The sequence below is a fragment of the Coturnix japonica genome, chromosome 4 (genome assembly GCF_001577835.2).
Source record: "Coturnix japonica isolate 7356 chromosome 4, Coturnix japonica 2.1, whole genome shotgun sequence".
Lineage (NCBI taxonomy): Eukaryota > Metazoa > Chordata > Aves > Galliformes > Phasianidae > Coturnix > Coturnix japonica.
Genome location: NC_029519.1, coordinates 69081566 through 69104904, shown reverse-complemented (window position 1 = coordinate 69104904; position 23339 = coordinate 69081566). Strand labels below are relative to the sequence as shown.

At 40.0% G+C, this 23339-nt stretch overlaps 1 protein-coding gene across 9 annotated transcripts in view; it reads right to left on the bottom strand.

The window, feature by feature from the left end:
• The window catches only part of LDB2 (LIM domain binding 2), a 207258-nt gene that overhangs the window by 157600 nt on the left and 26319 nt on the right, over positions 1-23339 (bottom strand). The window lies entirely within an intron of this gene.

The following is a 23339-nucleotide window of genomic DNA, read 5'->3' as shown; positions in this document are numbered from 1 at the left end:
TCCTCTACAGCTTAGTTCATGAGCATTTGGCTTTGCTGATATACTGTCACTTTCAGAAGTCCTTCTCATGTGACAAGTGCGCAGGTGCGTAGGGTACCTGGTATTCAGTAAAAAGCCTGCACCAAGCCATCTTTGTCTCTCAGCTGGGCAGAATTTCATCTCTACTTACCAGCCATGGATGAAGCAGCATAATCATTTCTTATAAGCAAAGAAACAGCAAAGTTATTGTAATATAGAAATCTCATGCAGCCTCAACAATTCTTAAGTAAGACGCACCCTTTGCAAATAAATAGTCAAAGAAGTAGCCTTGTTGTGATACAACTGTTGACAGTTTTGATCATGGGTCTGTGAATGAATACTCCTTTCTTTCCCTTACGCTGGCCCCGGCATGTTTCATGTGAGGATATTTAATAGACTCCATCAGTTCCCAGTACACAAGGCTCAGAATTGGTTGCCTTTACTGAATAGGCTGGGAAAGCTGCCTCAACAAATCTGTTCATGCTTAAAGTCTTGCTGCTGCCAACTGACGTGCTTGAGATGGCTGCCTTTCCACCCTCTGCTGTTAGTTTCACTGCACTTTCACAGCACAAAGGGCGAAAGATATACGCCGTTCCTATGCCAAAATGAAAAGCAAGACCTCTCCTGTGCCCAAAATTCAACCCTGCTGGTGTAGAACTTGTAGCTAATTTTCCCTGGCTCAAGAGTTTTGAAACAACAACAACAAAAAACAATCCTGAATTTCATCAGTACTCTGGAGTTTGAGGGACTTGTGAGAGCTCAAGCATACTTAGTGAGTTTCTTGCATTAGCCATAATAAACACACTTGAGGAATAAATACACTTGAGCAGGAAAAAAAGAAAAGAAGATGTAAAATAACAATACGTGCAAGGTTTACACTGGGGCAAACTTGATGAAATTGCTGGAGGATTCTATCCTTATGTAAAGACCCTGTCACGCTGCCAAGGTCAGCTCCAGCTCGGGTTATCTGTTGCCTGAGGCTACTCTACCTTGTTTTTCATTCAGGGATCATTGTTCCTCGGTTGTTTATGTGGATTTTATTCCACCCATTTCTTCATTCTTTGCTCCCTTTCCAGCTCACAGTCCCTACAGCACATACCAGAAGCCCATCCTGGCTGTGTGCTGAGAAATCCTGACTACCCTAATGAGTAAGAGCAGCCCTGAATTAAAATGCAGTTTTCCTCTCTAAAAGACAGAAAGAAGGAGAGAAGGTTTTAAGAAATCCTTCATAAAAAGTGAAAAAATCTGCAGTAAGTTTTAAGGGTAGGTCATGTATTCAAACCAGGAGGGGGATGCCATTCAAATGGCTTTATCACAATAAACAAGGCAGTTAAACAATGTACAGCTTTCCCTGTATTTTACTGCCATTTAATACAAGACATTCATCAGCACTTACAGATTCATCAGAGGGAACAACATGAAGGAAAAATAAAGAGGAGGTCAGGAAAATAAAGGGAGAAAAACAGCCAGATAATGCAATGTACAAGATTATATGATATGCATAGCAGAATAATGGAGATTTTAGAGCAGAGGCTTTAGGTAAGACTTTTATAGAAAATGCTGCATAGCATGGGGTGCAGAGACTGACAGAGCACCATCTCCCATCACGAGCGTTACAGCTCTTTTACATCAGCTCATTTAAAACCATCACAGGGTATGCCAAAGCATTATCACTCCTTCCTTTAGGGCCAGAATCTGTGCAGAGCACTTTTCAGGAAACATTTGTGCCCAGTTGTAACGCACAATACATTCAGCTTCCATGGGAAAAATTATACGACGGGGGCAGAATTGAACCCTACCACCAGCAACGCCAGCTCCTGTTGACTGAAGTGGGAGTTGGATTTGCTTATATCAAAGCTGACTTTGGCAGAGGCACTCCCAAAGAGCCATGTAATAGGCTTCCTTATCCTTTCCTCTCTGTGGGGTTTGAGATGCTTTTTAAGCCGCTGCATGACTTATATGCCCCTGAATGCAAGATACAGAACTAATTAAATATTTTTCCTGCTTCGGAATACAAACTGTTCATTCCTTGTGCGAGAAACAGAGGGAAAAGAAAGTTTGAAAAAGAATTACAATATTATTAAGGTAGGTACTGTTCTCTGCTTAAAGGGAGATTCCTTTTTTCCAGTAGTCCAATGTCAGTATGTTCTCCAGGACAATTAGAAATTGGTAGCAAAACAATTCATGTGCACATCTCCAGGATAAAACAACTGAATAAGTTTGGAGGAAAGTGTGCGTGGAGACAAGCACTGCACACATCTAATCTGTTACTTAGAGAGAAAAGCTAACCACTATTGAGCCTCATTTTTAAAAGATTACTTGACACCTGAAACCAGATGGATCAGCTCGAAGTTCCTCAAGTGCTAAAGAAGAAACAGCTGAAAAAGTCTATTCTGCCTGAACTGTATGCTTTTACATTACTCATATATGTCTCAAATCTATTCTTATAATTCAGCAGGGTTCATATAGCAGAATACACAGCACAGCCTTTGCTGATGGCCTTCACGTGCAGAAAATGGCTTAGTGAAAAGGAAACACTTGGAAAAAAAATTATCAGCAGAAGAATCTTTAAGAGAAAAAGCCAAATTCATTCTGTGTGCATACAGAAAGTTCAATCACTTTTACAACAAAAATAGTTTTAGAAATAGCTTTAAAAAGTACTTTCCAATCCGTGAACCTCATCACAACAGTTTTATGTCCTTTGTATGGGATTTATAAAATTCCTTCAGTGAACAGCATTAATCAAGGTCACTATTGGGTACAAGATCTGTCCCTACACCTTGTCAGTTACACAGCTTTGGGAAAAGATCTTTAAACCTTTGTAGAAAAGACTACATGGAAATAGCTGATAAACTGGTATCGATTTTCACATATCGCCCTTGTCAAAAGGATTTATTGATGTGTCAATGCATGTTGTGGCAAGGATCATAGCAGGATAGCTTTAAAGGATTTATGGTGAATCCATAGGCTTTAATACACTCTGTGGTAAATAACTAACAAGCACTGTGTATATTGATTCTTGTCATGTGGTCAATGGAATCTTTAGCCCACTAATTGTTGTATTGACAAACAGTTAATGATCTAAATGAGCAGCGGGACATCATTCCTAACCAGCACTGCTCCAAGCATGCTTTTCTTTACCATTTCCTGCCCCCCACCCCAGGAACAATGCTCACTCACAGAAGAAAACGTCAGCTCTCTGACCTGGTAACTTCAGTTGGAGCCTGCATAGGTTCACATCCATGTCCATTACCCTACAGTGCTTTCATGTGTCTAACTCCATTTAAGTCACAGAGTAGTTAATGGGGGTTGCACCATCCTCTTGGATGATTCCACACTGGGACCTTTCAGTGGGTATCTCGCTCTACATTCAGACACCTGACTGTGCTGTCAGAAGATTCTTATTTTCAACTTGTACAGAATCCAACCATTATATACATGTAGGTATGCAGATCAGACTCTCATCCAATGTCTGCAAAGAATTCGGGGGGAAAAGAATTCTCATTATGTTTGTCTTGGCATGTGTGCTCATTCCTGGCAGTTGAATGGCTCTGCCATGACTTGTAACTTTATTATCTACCAACCAAAAAAAAAAAAAAAGAAAAATAGAAAAAAAGAAAACGGAAAATAGTTGTAAAAAGATTGACTGAATTTACTACTGGTATCAATTCAATACCCAGAACAAATAGTGTGCGCTAATTATTAGTTAAAGAGTACGCAAAAATTCCATTTATACTTGTGTGGAACTAGTGAAATGCAACATGTATACAGAGCACTTTCAACTAATTCTGTTGTCTTTGCATCTTATTCAAAGTAATAACTACAGTTTACAGTGCTTTTGAATGCCTATCAGACACCTAAGAGACTCACTAGTATAGCTCAGCGTCTCAGACATGTGGAACAAAATGTTCTCAGGAAAAAAGGAAACAAACAAAAACCTCTCTTCAAAAGTTTGAAAAAAAGATGGTAAAATTAAGCTTTGAGTATTTGAACCAGCCCCCATTACTGAACTCCCCTGGCTCTTTTACTCCCAGATAGTTTTTGGAAAATGATGCAATTGCAGCATACCATATACCGAAGCCGTGACAGGTAAAGGGGAACAAATACACACATGTTCTCTTGACTCAGCTTCCTCACTGGCTGATCCTTTGTGATAAACTTTCTGATCATGATCAATAACGTGTTTAATATTATGCATATGCCTAAATTCCCTTTACTCCAGTAGATCTTAATAGCTCTTTTGCACGAGGATTCTTTCTCAAAAAGAAGCCTTCACTGTAGGCTTACTAATGGTCTCAAAAATTCTTACCATTATATTTTAGAATTACCTTTTTGTTACATTCAGGTCATCTGTCTTAGAAGCAGTGGACAAGAATATAATATACAGCCTGATTATCTTATATCTAGGGTAACCACATAAGCAAAAGTGCAGCTAAGTTCTTAAATCTTTCTATCATCCATTAATCCAAGATCTATTTCTGAAACAAAAATTTACCCTTCATATTACACATACGAACCTACTGAATACTGGCTTTGACCGCAGTATTTTTAATTGCTATAAACTTCATAGTACCTGTTCAGTCAATCCGTATAAATTCATGCGATACTTTTAAGATCCAGACTCCAGCCATCAAATGTCATAAAATATGATGAGGACAATGGGATGTTCTTAACAAAACGCACCATGAAGAGCAGCATAACAAATAGGCTCTGTTTTGTGAGGTTAGAAAGCTGACTAATTATCAGCATTGTTCTTTACAACCTCCTGATGTGATTAATAATAAAATACCACATGGGACTTCATCATGTACTGCTCAATTCAATATTTAGCAGCAATTTAGCTTCATCTGAATATCACTTTCAGCAGCTCTTTAGACTTCCAAGTTTTACAAATAAGCACCCATTGCAGGCAGGGTTGCGTATCCTGAGAGAGAAGCAGGGAAACGACTAGGTCAAATACTAGAAAAGGCACTGCAGGTGAAATGGGTACCCTGCATCCGTGGTGTGGCATTCAACCATGCCAAAAACTATCAAAGAGAAAAAATAAAGAGTTGACAGAATGATGTAAAGCCTTTTCCCCAAGATTTCTACTCCTTTATTGTAGTTGTGTGCAGTGCCCTACAATAATATGTTGGTCGCTCCAAAAATAATGCCTCCTATTTATTTCCATTGAACATACAATAAAGAACACAAAAATTCTCAGCTGCAAAACCCTATTTTTCAACATGGCCACCACCATTAGCTGTGCACCTTTGTAAATGATGAAGAGAAGCCTGCATGCTGCACTATTAAATATCTGCCACAACAGATGTGACCCACTGTTTCACAACTGCAGTTATGGCATTGTTGCTTGGAAAATGTTATCCACACAGTCCATCTTTTATTGGCTCAAAAAGATGGAAATCAGAAGGCGCTAAATCCAGACTATATGGTGGATGTGGTAGGACAGTCCAGCCAAGACTGGCAATGTGCTCCACAGCCTTCAAACTGATATGGGGCCTGGTGTCATTGTGCTGCCAAGAGAAACACTGCTGTCCCAATTTGGAATGTTCAAGCTTTCACCTTAGTCAACATCATGATTTGTGTTCAGAGTTGAAGGTTTGTTTGAGTTCCAGGATATCCAGAGGGTCACCCCTTTCCTATCCCAAAATACAGTGCATATCACTTTATCCACTGAGGACTGTATCTTAAGCTTTATTTTTTATGGGAATTCACTTATCACCACTCTTCTACTGTTTTAACTCTGGCATGTAGAGATCTAGAGACATGTAGATGTAGAGACACCATGTCTTGTCACTGGTAATGATGTGATCCAGGAAACTGTCACCTTCAGCTTCATGTTGGTTCCATAGATCCTGACAAAGTTTTACACAGTGTTCTTTCTGTTGTTGTGTAAGCATTCTTTGGACCCACCTGGCACAAACTCTGCAGTATTTCAGCATAGCCACCAACATTTCCAGTGCACTGAAGCCGATGTTTGGTTCTGTACAGTTCCCTGGTCATAATCAGGCAATTTGTGTGAATGAGCTGATCAAAATGCTCTTCATTTCATGGTGTGACAGCTGTGCACAGCTGTCTGGAACATGGCTTGTCTTTCACATCACTGTCACCACTGCTGAAATATACCACCCACCACCTCCCAGTGCTGGCATCCACTATTTGGTCTCTATAAATGTTCAGCAAGCATCAACGAATGTCACCAGGTGCCATTTTTTCCACATGAAGGAATTCAATGACACACCTTTGCTCTGTAGTCACTTCCATGTCAGAGACCATTTTGACAGACTGCCCCTCTGCTGCCACCTGTCACACAGCAACAGCACCTAGCAGAATATTGGTGGGAAGCTACAATCTCTACTGCCCTAACACAAACATTGGCCTCTGACATCATGAGCTGACATAATATAACAGGAGGCATTACTTTCAGAGCAGTACTTTTATTGAATGTGTTTTTTTAAAAGCATTAAGAAAATAACAAGAAAGTTGTAGCAGGTAGCACCCAGAAGCAATACAAATGAAAATGTTATAATTAAGAAAGACTGGGAGGCTTTCTGGTAGCTGAATGCTCTGTTGTGACTTTTTGCTCTTCGAAGAAGTTATTCTCTTCTTCATCTTGTTCCACTCCACCAGAGCAGTCCTGTGGTGCAGAATACCAAAGGGGCAGCTAAAAGCTACACTTTAGAGGTATAATACTGATAAAGGGCAGCAAGGTCTGAAAAACAGGTTTAAACCAGGGATGTAATTAATGTGCCTACTTCACTATTGGCCAGAGATACTAGAGCTAGAGGCAACCTAAGTTTATCCATCCCTATCTCATACCTCTCCAAATTCATTAATATTTCGTACATTTTAATATGCACACAGTTGTACAATACATTAAAAAATGGGAAACGGATTAACCTGAGAATATTTTGATAAAGTGTAGTTAGGAATGGTGCATATGGTATTTGCCAGGGATATCATCCAGGCTGATCAAAGGAAAAGGCACTGAGGTTCCACCACGAGATGTTTTCGGTAACCACCAGCACTGTCACTAAAGGCCAATCTGCAAATGCCTCCTGTGTCCAATTATCACTACCCATTTGGGTTAGTGACAAGCTATCAGGACAAATCTGTCTTCCAGACTCCTTCTGGGTATTTAAACACAGCACATTTCCCTGTTACAAGCTAAAGCGGTGGGCATAAGCATCATAAATGCAGCTTACCAAACTTACAGTGAGGCTGCCTTTCTTCTTTTGAAGAAACCCAAACCCTTTCATGGTTTGAGTACAGTTTCTCTCCTTTTTTTCCCACCAAAAATATACAGAGATTGTTTGATCCTTTCTATACCACACCGGGTCACAAAATAAAAGCAGGACTTCAGAAGAACCAGACGAATCCAGCCACTTTCAAAGTGATTGTGATTTGCAGCAGTAAGTAGGATTCTACTTGTATATGATTCATTTACTCTGCGAATCAGCCCAGTGTTATAACCTGGTAGCCATATCCATAGCCCCGATAGGCTGTTCAAAATACTCCTTGTGATGAACTTTAACTATTTTTCACAGGACTAGATCAGACAATTTGAGACTAGATCAATGTCAGTGCCGTGGAGAAGAAGCAGATTTTACAAAGAATTCCAAAATCTGGATATTTTGTCCTGTTCCATCTGCCATGTGAACTTGGGAAGCTCAGGTCTGCAAACCTGGAATGTACAGGCTGTGAGGGATCCTTCCCCTTATTCTTACATGATAGAGAAGGAAAATGTAAGAGTAAGATTCATCTCCTTGAACAGCTTCCTATTAATGACAAATACCTGCTTACAACTTCAAGTTTCATTTTTTCTCAGTTTTATACTGATTTTTAACTGTAACCTGTTACTCATTCGTAATTACAGATGCCCTTAAAGATGTGTGCAAAATTCAAGTGTACAGTTAATCTTGTTCCTACCGCTGGAACACACTGCAGTGTGTAGCTCATGGGAGCTACAAAGGAGGTTTCAGGAAAGCTTCCACTACTGATTATTGCAGTGTTCACACTGGGAGAAAGAAAGGATAGAGGAGGAAAATTCTGTATCATCCTGACTGCTCTGCATGTCCTGGTTACATCCTCCTACACCACTCTTCTCCATTGCAGTTAACATTGCCTAGAAGAAAAGCCACATCCTAGGAGTTCCCACTTGTGGAAATCTCCTTGACCAAGCCTGCCCCAGCTGCCCCCTAACAGGGAGGCAGATGTCTCAAGGTCCTCGCAGCCACTGAGGAATGAAGCACCTCACAGTCATAGCCTGGTCACAGCTAAGATTTGCTCTGTGAGTTCCAGTGTGAGACTCCAGTCAATGGCACGGCTCAATGCAGCACCACAACATGGAAATGCTGTAAATTACGCACGCCAAATGACCAAACTTATTGAGGAAGCCACAGAATAGCCCCCAAAGAGTAAGAAAAGTAGCTGCAAGTCCTCACAACCTCTGGGATGCCAAACTCTGTGCCTCTCCTCCTTAGCTACAGAAGCAGATTGTAATGTTTATTTTTCTTGAAGTACGTTTCCAACTGTTTTCAACTTGAAAATGTTTTCCGCAAACTTCTGCCCTCGCTAGGAGCTTTTCGGAGGCTGTCAGGATTGGGGCTCAGTGCTCAGCTCCTCTCACTTTCTAGTGCTTCCTCTGTGAAATAAGGAGTTAGTTACTGCTTCTCCCCAGCTCCATTAACCTTGTTTGTTTAGATAGAAAACTTGTTGGGAGAGTAACTGTCTCTCACCATATGTACGCAGAGTACTTCGAACAATCAGGCCTTTGCCTCTTCAGGCGCTATCAAAATTTAAATAAGAAAGCCAAGTGATGATAATTCTTAGAGAAAAATGCAGGGAAAATAACCTAAAAATCACCAGAATTGACATAAAACTCTCCAGCAGATGGGGGCCTAGCACTCCCTGAGGGCCCTGCTTATGTGAAGACCAGTTACTTGTAAACATTTATAAATTCTGGCAAATATGTACAGATTTCCAGAGAAGTAATTGCATTCCCCTCCTCTTGCATCAGAGGCAGCTGGTGCCATCTGAAACATACCCTATCCTTACACCACCTCTACACATACATCTCTAAAATAAGTTCTTATATCTGCTGATGTGTTGAGGGGGAAAAAAGAAACACAACACCATGACAGGGTGCTTCTAAGAGTGATTACTTCTGATAGGAGCACTGCCTGTGTAAATGCTCAAAGCAAGCATTTCAGCTGGCTCATTCAATAACCTCAGAGCTGCCAGCCAGGTAAATCATTCTGTTCATTTGCTGGTAGAGGCAATTTTTGTTTGTTTGTTTGCCTGACAAAATAATGAAAATGTGATTTTCAAAATACAGAACAACAAGTCATAATGTCCCACTGAAGTGTTTCAAATCATAAGTCATTTATATTTATAAAATACAGTGGCTGCTGAATACTGTAATAAAGCATCAAAAATCAGATTTGAATTAACAGAGACAGCAATAAAATCAAACAGCAAATGTAATACTGCCACTCTGAACAGCTAAGATAAGGTTATAGAAAAATAATGGTTAAAATTACCTTTATTGACAATACTCACACCAAAGTCAATCCTTCCAACCCTGTATGTCAACTACATCAGGAAAAAGGATGCCCATGCTCCTGATACTCAAAAGCCAAGGAAATCCATCAGCAATGAGATGGTCAGGTCCCATTTGTTGCTCTGAATGTCCCCTGTCCTGACTGAAACACATAGCAATGGGGTTTTATTAGGAAATGGGCCCTGGATGACAGCCTAGGAAAAACATGACATGCTGCAGCCCGAGCATACTGACTGCATAATGCTTGAAGGGCAAACAGAGCCCAGAAGTCATCTGTAGGATTCTGAGAACTGAGAACAAAAACTCTGCCCTTCTGTACCAAAGAAGATTAATATACATGGGCAGCACAGAAAAGTGGCCTATTATCCAGCAGGGTCCACTGTAAGCTCTGAATCCTGGTGAAGACCATGAGATACTGTATGATTCAGCTCTGCCTCAGCTCCAAAGCTTTCCCCCATGGCACGGGATGAGTGTTTTGTGCTCAAAACCCCTGGAAGCTCCCACACCGTTAAAAATGTACTTTCCAGTGCCTGTCTCTGACACCATATGTTCTCTGACATCACAGTGGGGGTTGCACCACCAGCAGGAGCACACAAAACCTATCAGAACAGCCCGTTAGTTCCCCATTTGCCTTCCCTGTTCTTGCGGTGCACTGGGGTCGGCCAAGGGTTTGCACCAACTGTGAGCTGGAGAGAAGCACCTTGAATAGATGGGTGATGTAGGGTGGCTACAGGAGACATGAGCCTCTGACTTGCTCAAGTGTGATGCCTGAGGACTGCCTCCTCCTTTCCCACCAGGATAAAGAGGAAACTCACTTTGTGCTTCGAAAACACAGTTTTGCTTAATTATGCTGCCTGATCACTTCAAAGCACTGTTTGCACACAAACATTGTTGCAGCTAACTGCTTAAGAAGGAGCCAGCTGATAAGGGCTTTGCAGGTGGGTTTTCCTCCCTTTCAGTATGGAAGGAGGTATTCACATCTATTCTGAGACTCAGCAGTTGGGGATGCTGTGCACATGCCTCAAGCCTGGGTCTGGGTCCAGGAGTGCCCAGACTTCTGCCTGCAGAGCTGCAGCCTGACCATCCCAGAGTGGCCAGCAGCCCTGCAAAGCCAGGCAGTAGCCCAGCACTGCTCTGGTTTGGGTCTGGATTGCTTTTCTCAGTCTGCCTTAGAGAAATGAAGCAAATTCAGCTGTATATAAAGTGCCAAAATTTGCATGCAACTCTTGGGTGTTGTTTTACCTGCCAAGGTGAGGAGTTGCTGGTATGCAGTAACAGGAGGGAAAGAAGGCTCAGGTATGAGTGGAGGTAGGAAGGAAGGCATTTGGAGCAATGAAGGTGCCCTAAAGGGAAGGGCACAGGAGCTGAGCAGGATAGACTACCAGGAATCACACTGATGATGTATTTTATAAGCAGTTATAACTCAAAGCTACAGGCTGTGCATCTACAGGCAGGCAGTGATGGCCACTGCAAAGTTTGAGCTCCAGCTATACCATAACTAGGACCCTTAAATGGAATTTCCTATAAAATATATCATTTGCCTTCTGTGTAGCATTCCTCGCCTGCAAGCTATTATACTGAAAACTATTCTTCTAATGCAGATCATTCTTGCATTTTGCTTGCTGGAGTACAAATACGTCCTGAGAACCACACTCTCCATCCTCCTCTCCTTTGCTCCTATGCAAAGTCCAGCTCATGTAAATGATTTTACAGAATAAGGAAGCTGTATATGAGTCAATAGCATTACACTTTCATTTTAAGGAGTTTTAGGAGAGGTATACAAGGATATTGCTCATCTCAGCCTGTTCTGTTTAAGAAGGCTCAGAAAAACATTTCAAATGACATGTCTACTCTGATAAAACGCTAGAGGGCTTGGATGCCATCTCACACAGAACAGTAAATACAAAGGACCCTACTACAGGAATATGAATATTCACTAGCAAGGGAGGGAAGGGAATTGTTATGCAAGCGGCAGTATCCACTGCATACACTAAAATTCCTCTTGCTTCACCCTAATGCACATTGTTCATCTGCTTTCAGATGGATGTATCTAAATACTCTTTCTGTCTTAAGCATTTTTATATAGTCTGATACAGACTGACTGTATTAGTTTTAAAAAAGCCTGAATATCACATTATTTGTAATATGTTACATCAATCAGCTTGTAATAAACAGCTAAGAGGAGATACAATTTTCTACAACTTCCTTAAATATTTTCTCCGGCAGAAAGTAATAGATGAGTTAAATACAAATAGGAAAGCTTAGTGAGGTGTAAAGTCTCATATTTGAAGTACAAAACTGATGTATTTTTAAACTGACTTAATACTATCCTAAATCTGATTATTTGATTAGCTCAATCATAATATTTGTTAAAGCATTTTATACCATTGAAAGGTCAGAAAAGGAGCTCAGAAATTCTCTGCAAAGCGTGCAATGGATATCCACATCCATCTCCAGCTTTGAGTTTCTGCATAGCTTTGACCAAGCTTTTGGGCCAAGACTCAACTAAATAGCAACAAAACCCTCCACTAGAGGATCTACTGGAAAAGTGTCCTCAAAGAGGCATTATTTAATCTCTTGGATGGAGTAGGAAAGCCGAGTTTGAATTCAGCCTACAATCATTGGATGGAATTCACAAAGAAGCCACTGAGAATGGGCTAATGGAAGAGAATGGCCTGGCCAGAGGAAGTAATACAGCAAAACCCCCCAACCCAACCCATTACTAAAATGCATTATATTATTAACTGTTACCACACAGTATGACAAGGCAAATAAGGAATAATTTAACAGGAGCATTTAGCCATTTTTCCTGCTTGAGAAACCGTCTGCAAACAGGCTTCTATAATTATTATTGCCATTACTCTTCACAGTTGCTCAACAAACAGTGCATGGAACAGATCTCAGCATACAAAGTTTGCAACTGTTCAGAGTATATACCTTATATTATTCATTAGTTGCAGTTCAACACTTGCACTTACGAATGGCTGGCTAAAGCACATGATAAAATTTATGTTCCCTGACTGACTAATATAAGCTTACACACAATTTCCATCTACAACAAGTTGCAAAATTAATTTTGTTTAATTTAATCTTGACTCCATCTACAACAATAGATTTTTACAAACCTTCATTTCAACAATTAATCAGCAAGAGAATTTCTCGCTGAAAATCATCAAAAGGTCTGCATTAGAAAAAAACACCTACAGGCGCACTGTGGTGGACGTCAGTCTCTCTGCATTTCAGCTAACAATAAAAATAAGCTCCAAGAAGAGGCTTCAAGTGCCTTTTTGTTGTGTTAGGAGACAGAAAGGAAAAACACTTGCATAAACGCATCAAGCCCCAAAAGCCACTTAAGTGCCATGTTCTGCACAAGGTAGCAAAGCATTCGGCAGTGAGGCAGATAATATTCTACAGAGATGCATTAGAATGCTTCTCAATTTCAATTTCTCAAGACCTCCATTACAGCAATAAAGCTCACCCCGGTAATTTTACCCTTCTGAATAGGTTGAGCATTAACAAAATCAGAATCAAATCACTGTGTGAAGCTTAGAAAATAATAATTAAAAAAGGAAAAAAAGATAAAACAAAGCCACTACACAGGATCAGCCTCCAATAACAAACTGAACTTTTCTGTTATTCTTTCCCAAAACAATGACTCAAATACAGGGAGAATTAATTCTTGAGGTTTAATTAATAGAATGACGGTATGTTTTACCTGTTGATTCAATACAATTAATACTACAGCCCTAACAGAGGGACTCTTGTTGGATTCAAGAGAACTGCAGTCCCGGAGTCTCTGACAAACACATACAGAATACTGAAATCTGATCAGTTGATCGTAAATCCATTTTATTCAGATGTTTGTAATAATGGCTATCTGTCTTTCTTAAAACCCATTGAAGCCCATTTTTACTGAGCCATTACTGTTTCAGTGAAAAATAAAGATGCTGATTTTAAACCTAGGTTCTGAATTTGCGAATGATGCCGATGATGCCATATTGCAACAATGCCATCACATATCACAAAACAAGTGATAGTCTCCACTTCAACAAAGCCTTTTGATAATCCATGGAGAAGAGAGAGGTCTCTAATCACCAGTCCTATTTGGCCCTGTGTAAGGCTACTGATAGGCAGCAGTCATTGACACACAGTTGCACAGGACCAACCCTACCATCACACCTTTTACATGGATATGGGGATATTTTTAACAGTAAGATGTTTTATGTTTTCCTTTCTGCAGCCAAATTAGCATCAGTTAGATCTGTTCCAGTGAAAATAAACCTTTACAGACCTTCAAGACTCCCATAACTTTACAAATTTTAGAAAAATAAACATCCTAACACTAATTTTATGATTTGAAATAGGAGAAATTCTATGGTTTGAAATTCTATGCAGGAATTTCACAGGACATGGCACAGCCATATCAGGGAAACAGAACTGTGCTACAATCAGCAACATCAAAATGTTTTTACAAGCTCACTTTTTCAGAGTTTTAATTCTCTCATTCCTTCTTGGGCAGAAACATAGTTTCTTTAAGAGCTCTATAACAAGCAAATAAAGCCAGAAGTAAATTCAGATATTATTTAAGAAAATGGCACAGTAACTTCTCTTCACCACACCTTTAGTTTCAGAGTTACAGCCAAACTGTTTGGATAACAAGCAGTTTTTCTTCCTCTTCTCTTATTTTTTTCCTCCTTTTCTCTATGTACGCCTCCTTATGACCCAGTGTGCAGCAGCTCAGCAGCCTGTAAGGGAAGTGCTTGCTCCTGGTGTGCTACTGCCACATTTCTGCTGGTGGGAAGGCTTGTGCACTATGATCAGCCATTATTTTCCCAGTCTGGAAACAAAATTGTTTTTGTAATTCACAAGATCAGGCTGCAGTATTTCAAAAGAAATAATGACTTGATAGACACTGCAAATATTACCCCAGCTTTGTGGCTACGAGACTACTGATCTGTGTGCATTTTTTCCCCAATCTAAATAACACACACCTTAACGATATGAAAAATTGCTCAGGTTGACAAAGACTTGCACAAAACAAAATCTGCTCATTGTTTAAGTCAGCAGACAATTATTCTCTGCCATTTTATATCTCTTCTGTGCTACTATTTCTTCCCTTCCCTTCCCTTCCCTTCCCTTCCCTTCCCTTCCCTTCCCTTCCCTTCCCTTCCTTCCCTTGCCCTTCCCCTTCCCTTCCCTCCCTTCCCTTCCCTTCCCTTCCCTTCCCTTCCCTTCCTTTCTTTTTTCTCCTGTAAATTCCACTGGACTCTACAACACGTACTGCTCTTTTGGACATGAAAAATATCATCACACTCCTTGAAACTAAGGTCCCATCCTGTAGAGTGACATGACTCAGATCCACTAAATGACTTACATGCCAAAAGGAAAATCCAGGCAACAGAATTATAAAGTGCTGTTCTCAAAATATCCATTGAATTCCTTAAGATTTATCTCAACTAACCAGGCTCCTCCAGTGTAGCCATCCATCTACACACATGCTGCTTCTGAAAATTCCTTGCAGTCAGTGGAGGGACAGCGATGCTCTGAGGCTGCAATTCACCTGATCTGTTTTAAATGTCTATATTAGAAGGAGATAAATTGTTTGCTATGAGAACAAGTTTCTCTCTAGTTATTATAAACAGAGACTAGAAGTGTAACTTTGAGGTAGCCAAACCATATGTTAACATTTGGTCAGGTGAATTCCATCCCTCATTTTTGCAGAAGCCATTCAGGTGGCTGCTGTGCTGGCAGCCAGGCTGGAATCCTAAGTTTTCCTCTTCTAGGCAAAAGCACCCTATAGCCCAGCCTGTGGCCTCAAGCCCTTGTGCAACACTGTCCTGCCTGGCAAACATGGATACAGCTCTCTGGCACTTTTGCCCACAGCAAAAAGAGAATCAAGGAGCTTCCTCACCACCAGCACAGTATTCAAAGAGGAGTGAGTAATGAGGATAAGGGTTTGGGCCAACAGTCCCAAACTGAGAAAAATGCTTCTCTGTAGACTAAAGTGAATTCTTATAGTGAAAAGAACTGCTTGTCACACACTTCTCTGAATTGATTCCCAAAACAGAAGCCATCCCCATTTCAGAGGAAAGTTAAGGAGCAGGCAAAGGTGAACAGGCCCTCCTGGAGGAGCTCAAGCATGACTCATTTATTCTGGATCGGCTGCAGGTGGGGTTGCTTCCAGGCGGGACAGAGCTAACCTGGGCATCCCCATGTGTCTAGCCTTGGTTTGTCCCAGTTGGAAAGGAGGAGTGATGGAGATCTTCAGTCCTACATTTCAAACAACACCATCCAGCGTGAGTAATTTTGTCTTGCTCTTCTCTACCCCTAGAACCTGTAAGATGTACTTCAGCATGGCAAAGCAAGTACACAGGAAATTTAATCTGAATTTTATTTCACAAATATGTGCCATCAAACACTTTTAACATTCAACTCAAGTATAACTAGATCTTGCATTAGCATTTAGGAGCATGCTCAAATGTTCAGGAAAACATCACTAAACAAAGGAGAATGCTACACATTGTTTCAAGTGTTAAACATATGACTGAACTCAGAACTCTATGCTGATAAATGTAAATTTATCTTATGTCGTAGTTCTAAAATAGGCAGAATTATGCAAATTTGAATGCAATATGGTCACCTCAGCTTTCTCCGATGATTTCTTTCCGATTATTACAAGCTGATTACACTCTTTGTTCTACTGGGTTGTTTTGTTCTTTAACGTAGCAGCGGATAATGCTTTCAACTATGTCCAGGAGAGGGTTATACATATGTATATATATATATTGCTCAATCAAAAACTGGAAATGTACCTCTTTGGACTCCTAAATATGTCTAGTTGCACTGACTGTAAAGTTTCCATTTTCTGGATGACAGTCACTTAGTACAAGGACTCAGATCAGATTTACAGTTATTAGAAACTGTAACTGAGTGAACTGAAATTTCACTCAAATAAGGAGACCGGTTTGGACTTAGATATAAAAATCTAAGCTAACTTCTATCCTCTGTTTTAAAATACTTAGGAATAGCTGCTGACGTCATGCTTTGAGCATGTTAAGCTTCTCATTTTCCACTTGAGATCAAAACTGTTTTCAACAGAGAATTCTTGTAAGATAGTAACTTTTGTCTCCACAGTTATCTGGTAGAAGCTAAAACAAAAATCGACCAAAGAAACAAAAACCAAACCTAAAACCAAACAAGCAAAAACTTTTTTCTTTTTTTTTTAAAGAAATGTGTTGTGTGTTTATGGGTTTATGGAAGGCTGGGAAATTCCCAGGAAATCTGTGTTTTCTGAAGAAAAACCATGAAAGGTCTCCAGCAACCATAGGAAAGACTGGAGAGATTTGTAAGGCAAAATGTTGCATAGTTTCTCAGGCATTTTGCAAAAGTGAACAGGGGATTGAAGCATTCTCCATCATCACAGCACTCAATAGAAGATGGAAAGGAAATAAAAAAAGGAAGTTCCTCAAAAGAAGGATCAAATTGAATAATAATAAAAAAGTCTGACATAGAAATATCAATCCTGGCTTTCTCTATTCCCCGTTTGTTTTACCTGAGATCTTTCTCCCATTTGGAATGTTACACAAAGGCTTCTTCTGGCATAAGAAAGGCAGTGTGCAATAGGAACAAGCCCCCAAAAAAGAGTCGCCATCTCCAGTGGCAGCAGTGGCTTATGGCTGCTAAGAATGTTTACGGGAACTGCAGCTTCTCCCTGTAGAGCTCTGCAGGCACTAATTTCGTATGATATGAGTCATGGAGATGAAAAGTGTGGGCATTTCTCTGTAGCAGAGAGTGTGCAATAAAGCCAAGATTTTATTCTGCCTAATTCAGCCGATCTCCCAGGAATCAAACATAAAGGGGGGAAACAAGTCTCCAAGAATTGGAATTTCAAAAGGCTATCAGTACGGAAAGAAAGTTGGTAAGAGGCTGACAAATCACAGACAGAAACTTGAACATTTTAAGTCTCCGAGTGGTTAAACAGGGGTCGGTGCAACTTATTTCACTTTCGTGGCCGAGCTTAGAAAAGCTTGATGGCAGAAAAAACTGTAACTGAAAGAACCAGAAAAATAAAAGAGCACATGCAAAGCAAATCAAAGGGGGAATATTCAAGAGGAGGAAAAGCAGGGAGAGGAGGTGACTTTGTTGGGGGGGAGGGCGGGAGGGGGAACAGAGAGAGAAGACAGGAGTTAGAGATAGCTAATATAATGCCAGCAACCTCTCTCACAGATCCCCTCTCAGAAATCATTTGCCAAAACAAACAAATGAGGATCATTTCTGGAGGAAAGAACAAATAATATAAATACGAAAGGAAACCAGCTCTCTGTCTCCCATGTTGAGAGAAAAAAACAATCAGAGGAGACCAGGCAGGAATATGCAGGTGAGGAGGAAGACCACCATCCCTTGGTCAAGGAAGTGTCTGAGGCAAAGACAAGAAGAACTCCTTGACTGAATACAAGGAGTGAGCTCAAGCACAGACAGTCATGGAAACACACCAGCGAATACACATCAGGACCAAACTATCACAATGACATGAGGTCTTTCTGTAGAACTTTACCTTTATAAACTTTTCCCTTTAGTCAAAACAGTTAGTGATATTGCTTTGCAGGATGAACTTCAGCTGCATACACTTATTTGCAGTGATTCCACAGCTCCTTGCTACAAATGCTTTGCCACGTTCCAGTGAAATCTAAGGTTATGATGACTCCTTCCTATTTAATTAATCAACTCTAAGCATTCAGCAGACCTCTAAGAATCCATACGTAGTAAGTAACATCAGGGATCCAGGGAAGTTATCCTTCAGTTCAGAAGCCAAGCTGAAGTTGGTTGCACTGAACCACTGACTGAGGTTGATCGAAAACATTAAAGAATACTCAAAAAAGCTATCTAAGAAAACCAGAAATTACCTCCTTTTAACTTGCAACGCCATAACTGTTACCAGTATTTACATCTGAACACGTGCAGGTGGCATCAATGCTGTGTTCCAGGAGGCTGATATCTGTGATTACCTCAACAGCCATTCTTCAACAAGGAAGCTGTAAGATGTAATTACCTGTATCATGAGCAATCGTTCTGAAATAGCTCAGCGTTTCAGAAATGAACGGAATCCTTGTTTAGCCATCTAGCAGGTAAATAATGAAATAATACGGTCACTTCATTTTGTGATAAAGCCATCCCAACTTTCTGGAGCTCTGCAGCAAACAAAACAAACTTGAAAATACCCCATTTCCTCAGGAGAACCATTTTACAGTACTGGTTGAATGGTATTTCTTAGAGAAAAAATAGCCTAAATGTGAGATGGAGCGATTAGCTCCCCCTTTCCCTCCCCGTTATCCATTTCTAGATCTACAGCCACTGCAAACACAGCATCTCCTGTCCCCTCCTATACCTTCCTGACTCCATACAGGAATTCCACACCAAGGGAGCCTGTCTTCCTAAAACAAACTGCTTCAGGATTCTTGGATTTCTTTTATCTGCCTGTAAAATGCTCCTCTGCAAGCAAAGAATTCTCCCAAGGCAGGGATGCTGAGATATTGCACCGTGTCTTTTCGGTACCAGAAACGGGTATGTGCAGAAACCTACATTTTATCAAATATGTCCTGAGTAGAATCCTGCAGAGGAGCAGTCAGACTATCCAAGGGAGGCTGAAAAGCAGTCTAGAGATGCCTCTATTAATCTGAACTTCAGTTTGCCTCTTGCTCCAATTCACCTGTGTGAGAAGCCTCCCATCCGTACTGATAAAACAGAGAACCAGACCAAATTTGGTGCTTAAAATGAAGCAGTGTGAGCATGCTTGCAGCCATTGAGCCACTACTGTCAATTAATTCTCCAAGCAGACTCAACTGCTGAACTCATGCAGTTTCCTATTCATGAGGTTGCCTGAATCCTGCTCTCACAGCTTTGCCAACAACAGAGAGCACGGGCAGAACGTGTGCCACGGCCACCCCCAGCAGGACCTTGCAGGTCCTTATGCATGTTCCACACCAGGATAAACTGCAACTAATCACTTAGTGCTTGCAGATGGATTACGAGAATTAAATAGTTAAGGCTTTCATAGCATTTTCAATTTAATATGGCACTAAAGCCCTGCACAAAATGTTGCAGAAATGCCTTTCCCAAAGAAAAGTAGTCATGCTGCATGTTTACAAGAAGTCCCCACAAGGCATTCCTCTCATCTTCCCTTTTAATGTATTCAGTACCTCCAGCAGCACTGTGAGGCAACACCTTCTTTCTGGAATAAAAATACATATAATTATTTGGAAAAAAAATCATGCCTACAGCCTTAAGCTGTTCAGTGACTAATTATCTTCTTTGTATCTAAAATGAGGCAGGCTGCATATATCTGATGAAAAGCCATTCCTAGACAGGGTAGAATTTGTAACAGAATCAACTAATTGTATTTTGCCCTGTTCCTATATATTTCAGTAGCATAAATGCAAGAAAACAATACCATGCAAAGTGCATGATTCATTCTCTTCATCTGTTTGAAAAGGTTTTCTGACAGATTACCTAAACTCTATGGGTCTACTGCAACTACAGAGTCTTAAAGTTGCTATCCATTAACCTCACGAACAGAACAATTAAGAGTGCTGGGAGCGCAAATACAGAGCCTGCTTTTCTACTTTGCTTAACGTCTGAAGACATCTTAATATAATGTTATTTTGCACAAGTAGGTACAAAAACATTTGTAAAAATAATCCTTTGTATTAAGATACTAAAAACATATCAACCAGACAATAGAAATCACAGCTAGGAAACATTCTTCTGTCATAAAAAAATATATGATTTATTCTGACAGTTTCAGAGGATCTTTGATATCAAAGTCTCCTTATAAGACACTGACAGTCATCAAGTGGATGTTTGTCAAAGTACATTTTCCAGATGTCTAAATAAAACTGGTTTACTTTGATGAGTTTTATAGTGATAGCTGAAAGTAGAATACAGGCATTGCTTCTATTTGCAGCTCTTTACTTCAATGACTTGCAAATTTGCTTTAATGTTCCATCTATTTTTGTTGTCTTTTTTGACAATTAATTATTAAGAACTTCAAAAAAGGCTGAAATCCTTCACTATGTTTTTTTTAGAAAAGAAAAGAAACATACAAACTCTTCTGGCTTGTGTGCTCGCTACAGCAAAAGCAATAATTGCAACGTGGGATGGCACAAAGAGATCAAACCACAGGACAGCTTCCAGGGCACGTTTCTTTGAAGTATGGGGAAGCCCTGGCAGTGATTTCAGCAGGAGCAGGATCAGCCCCTCTGAGAAAGGCTCCCTAGAGGCACCTGTAGCACCCTGCATGTGTTTTGGGTGCTCAGAAGACCCATGCATGGAAGTCTCTTCTATCTGTCCCCTTTAAATACTTTTGGTCTCAGATGAAGTTTTGCCCAGAAGGCATAAAATTTTCTTCTTCCTTTTTATTTTATTTTATTTTATTTTATTTTATTTTATTTTATTTTATTTTATTTTATTTTATTTTATTTTATTTTATTTTATTTTATTTNTTTATTTTATTTTATTTTATTTTATTTTATTTTATTTTATTTTATTTTATTTTATTTTATTTTATTTTATTTTATTTTATTTTATTTTATTTTATTTTTTCCTTAAAGTAAAACATATGCAATGAAAACTAACCTTCTTTTGATGTCTTTTATCTTTTGGTGGTTCACGAGCTCCTTTTTTACACAGTTCAAGTAGAACACGGCATTTGCTTGAAACCCTGGTGGAAGACCTAACTGTACAAAAGGAATCTATTCACAGAGGTACCAAACTGTGTTATCAATAGCTCCATCTCACAAGCTAATCCAAATAGCCTGAAAATGAGCATTACTGTGCCCAGCGTTTTTTATAAATATTTATCTCAGTTTATATAAGCTAGGATTTAGGGAATGGAAAAAAGAGAAGCCATCTCCATGCGGTGACATTTTTACTTTGTTTTCACTGTATTTGTAATTTAACTGATGAGGATAAATTGACTTACTCTTCATTAGTAAGCAGCCAGAAGAAAACTTGGCTGCTACGTACAGGCTGAAGGATGAATAACCCTGCAAACTGCCTGAGGAAATTAACTGAGTGAACAGAGCTCAAAATGAGGGATTAAAGTTCCCTACCAGAATGGAGAGAATGAGAGAAACACAGGTAAATCCTGATGGGAACCAGTGTGAGTCCCACGGACCCCAAGCCAAGACAGCAAGTCCCCTTCTCTCCTGGGGGTGCAGAGCTGATGATTTCATCAAACCCCCAAACCAGAGCAGAAAGAGAAGCAGCTCTGCTTTAGTTAGCAAGAAGTAGACCTGCAAAGGTGCAGGGAGAGAGATAGCAAAGCACTCAGCCTTGCCTGCATGTGGTGTAGGGTACCCAAAAAGACATACGGACAACCACAGGTTGCATCTGCACTTGAACTACCATGAGGTGAGACACCTTAACCACGCCATGTGCACCTCAAGAAGCATCACTAGCAAATCCAGCCACTCCAGCAATACTGAAGTCCCTGAGAACCAACAAATGTTACTCCAAAGGCAGGAGCAACCTTCTTATTCAAACACAGTTAACTTCTGTGATAAGAATTTACAAAGTAAAATAATTTTTCATGCTTGCCCACTGCTGAAATGGCTCACTAGGAAATGATGCAGTGCTTCAAGTCACAAAGAAGTATTTTATCCAGAAGAGCTGTAAAGTTGCATGGAAAGGGTGTTGCTTAGATCCATTTTTAATCAGATATAAATTTAACAAAAAAACAAAAAAACAAAAACAAAAAAAACCCCAACTTACACCATTTTCATTTGGCACAGGATTCAGTCCACAGCATTATCAGTTATCTGTGTCGCCTGGAAGGAACTCTGGGTAAGTCACAGGAAAAAGGTGGGAGCATTGTTGTTGTTTCCTGATGGCCAGAACACTGCAGTATTGTTCTGCTGGGCTTTCTTTCCTTCTTTTTTAGAATTATTTTTAAGAAGGGGTTATCGCATCATGTCATAATTATTTCTGCAACATCCTCTTTCCATACAGGAGCTGATGTACTATTTACTGACTGTGAAAACTGCATCAGCACGCATGTGAAACACCGCACCGTTAACACTACAAAAAGGAAAATGCTAATCACCCAGTAAGGCTGCATTTTAAATGTTTCTGGTACAGCACTGTTTTCTCACCAGAAATTCTATTTTACATAGTCTTATTTTTTCCACCTGGTATCTGTAAATACCAACTGCCCCACATTTTAGCCAAGATTTGTGTTATTACCTCAGTTTTACTGAAGGACAGAATTCCACCATTTAGCTAGAAAATAGCTGAAGTATTTATCAGTGAATTCAATTCCTCCTGCAGAGGTCCAGGAGGGCGTATAAACAGGGTTTAAGGAAACCTAATAGGCACGTTGGTTTTAAACAAGCTCTGCAGAGGCATGGACAGTGCCATACAGTAAACCTGAAATGATAAAGGGAAGAATTAGGAAGTGCATATTATATAGTCTTATTTTGGGCTGTTTGTTTTTGTTTTTGTTTTTTCCTCCCAGTAACATCTGCAGTGGACACAGAATGCTAAAAAATTATGCTAGCACTTTAAAATACATTCTCTTTTAGCAGCATTGATGAATTATCATTTCAGGCTCGAGGGACCAATTGAGCTTTGTTTCCAGCATTTTATGAGACTAAAGCATGGAAAGAAGCCATTTGATTCAATACTGTTTCAAGATTTTACTGTTGAACTGCAATGATGAGGACTGCTGCTTGGAGAGGAGAGAGATCCAACACTCCTCAAGAAT